This window comes from Gracilinanus agilis, chromosome X, assembly GCF_016433145.1.
Source record: "Gracilinanus agilis isolate LMUSP501 chromosome X, AgileGrace, whole genome shotgun sequence".
NCBI classification, from domain to species: Eukaryota; Metazoa; Chordata; class Mammalia; order Didelphimorphia; family Didelphidae; genus Gracilinanus; species Gracilinanus agilis.
Window position 1 is genome coordinate 80,456,729 of NC_058136.1, and position 2,945 is coordinate 80,459,673.

Here is a 2,945-nt window from a genome sequence, read left to right on the forward strand (position 1 = left end):
TGGGTAATGTATATAATATCACTACATACTCATATGCATCCAACATAGCACATAAGGCTATGAAGACCCTTGATGGAGAAGAGGAGAGAAGAAGAGGAAAACCAGAGAGAGGAGAAGATTTCCTAGAAGAATGGAACATCATAAGGAGGAAGGAGATCTGTAGGAGATCTGAAGTTTTGGTAAGTATCATGCATCCATCAAAAACATATTGCAAGGGGCAGCTGGGTAGCTCAGTGGAGTGAGAGTCAGGCCTAGAGACAGGAGGTCCTAGGTTCAAACCCGGCCTCAGCCACTTCCCAGCTGTGTGACCCTGGGCAGGTCGCTTGACCCCCATTGCCCACCCTTACCACTCTTCCACCTATGAGACAATACACCGAAAGTACAAGGGTTTAAAAAAAACATATTGCAACATAATATAGCAAAGAAACAACATAACAAATTAGATACATAAGACACAAACATGTTAAGATACATTGTGTTCCTTATGAAATGAGACAATGTATAAATACTAACAAGATTAGAATTAGCTATAGGATAAGTAAGTACTAACAAAGAATAGTTAGTTACTAACAAAAATTAGCTAGTTTTTACATAGATGTAACTAGACTAATGCACTAATATCATAGGGTTAGGTTACAATATTTTAGTGAAATAGATATGGTATTATATTAGCTTAGAGAATAAGATAAGGTAATGTACATTACAATGCAGATACAACAGACATAACAAAATTGCATTGCATTAAGAACATATAACATATTACAGATGACATCACAAATAATGTAAATAGTGGTATAAATAATATGTGTATAATGTAAATTGTATTATAGTGTAAGTATTGTATACATGTAAAGGGTGTACATACATATAGTTGATATGTATATATTATGTGTACAATCATGTATATATGCATATCATAAATGTATACATTATGTATATGTTGTATGTATGTATCATGTGCATATATGTGTATAAATGTAAATTCTGTGAATACTTTGGTATAATTGAGTTGCAAACATTCAAATGTAATTTGCATAAGGGAGTTTGATGTTTTGTTGTGATTTTGATGTAAAAACTTATGCAATGTTGTGCTACAATGTATTTTCCAAAATGATTTGCATTTATTAGTTGGTAGGATATTTCTGTATTAGAATAGGAGTTATGTTTGATGTTTGTTTTGACTTTTCTGTTGATATTTCATATTTGCTGTTGATTTTGTTGATTTAGTTGGGAATTTTGCATTGTTACTTGTTGTTTTATGCTTTGAACTATGTAACTGTTCAATGTACTTATCCTTTTATCTTTCCTTGTTGAAATCCCTAGTGTAGGGTAGAGTAGGATAGGGTTAGATAGAATAGAGTTACTGTAGGTTGTTTGATATTTTGGGTTAGAATCTTAGTTTAGTTTGTAGTGCACAAATACCAAAATTTTGTTAATATTGGCTTTGTGCAAAGGAGGGAACTGTTGTGAGGAAGATTAGATTAGTTAGTGATTAGGTATTAAGGTTGACTTAGCAGGAAGGAGCTGGAGTTGTGAATTCAAGAACAGAATGATGGAGGAGGAAGTGTGTGTGCCCTGAGAGAGGACTCCATTAGTAGTGGGCAAAAACTGTTGCCAGCCTGGGAGATCTCAGAGCAAAGACACTCTGCTTCCTGATTTTCCCCTGGGATCTTGTGTAGTGGTGGCATCTAGCAGAGTCAAGATCTTCAGTGCTGTACCAAGAGAAGAGGAGGAGCTTGGGATCTATCTGGTGGATAGAGTCTTGAGCACACCTTCTCAACTTGGTAACTGAGACCATGTTGGCTCTTGACATTCAGAGATCATCAGTGGATTGCAGTGAGAATCCCAAAGCCACAAAACTTAGCTGTACTCAAGCCTGGCAGGTTCCAGGTCTGAGGTAGTCATCCAGAGACTCCATTTACAGCTCCTTGGGCCCTGTCAGTTTAGATCACCAAGTTAGTGTAGAAATAACCCTTTACCCAGAAGTCCTTCTCTCTTTTTTTGGTGGTTATAGCTTGTCTTGTTCTTTAATTTTAATTTTTTTTTAGAAAATTTTCCATGGTTACATGATTCTTGTTCTTACTTTTCTCTTCACCCAACAAACACCTTCCCTATAACTGATTTGCATTTCCCATGGTTTTAACATGTGCTGTAAATCAAGACTTATTTACAGATATTTACATTGGTGGCATTGTTTCCAGTCTACATCCCCAATCATGTCTGCATCAACCCATGTGTTCAAGCAGTCATTTTTCTTCTGTTTCCTCTTCTGTAGTTCTTTCTGTGAATGTAGGTAGTGTTCTTTTCCATAAATGCCTCAGAATTATCCTGGGTCATTTCATTGCTTCTAGCATGGAAGTCCATTATGTTTGATTTTACCACAATGAATCACTTTCTATGTACAATGTTCTTTTGGCTCTGCTCCTTTCACTCTCATCAATTCCTGGAGGTCTTTCCAGTCCATCTGGAATTCCTTCAGTTCTTTATTCCACTGAGCACAGTAATATTCCATCACCAGCATATATCTCAATTTGTTCAGCCCATCCCCAATTGAAGGGCATATTCTCATTTTCCAGTTTTTTGCTACCTCAAAGAGTGTGGCTATAAATAGTTTTGTACAGGTATTTTTAGGTGTGATCTCTTTGGGTACAAACCCAGCAATGGTATGGACGGATCAAAGGGAAGGCATTCTTTTAGCATGCTTTTGGCATAATTCCAAAATGACATCCAGAATGGTTGGATCAATTCACAACTCCTCCAGCAATGCACTAATGTCCCAGTTTTGTCACATCCCCTCCAACATTCATTACTCTTTCCTGCTATCATTTTATTTTATTTTATTTTAACATTTATTAATATTTATTATTTAGAAAAGTTAACATGGTTACATGATTTATGCTCTTTCTTTCCCCTTCAACCCCTGACCTCCCCCTTTCCCATGGCCA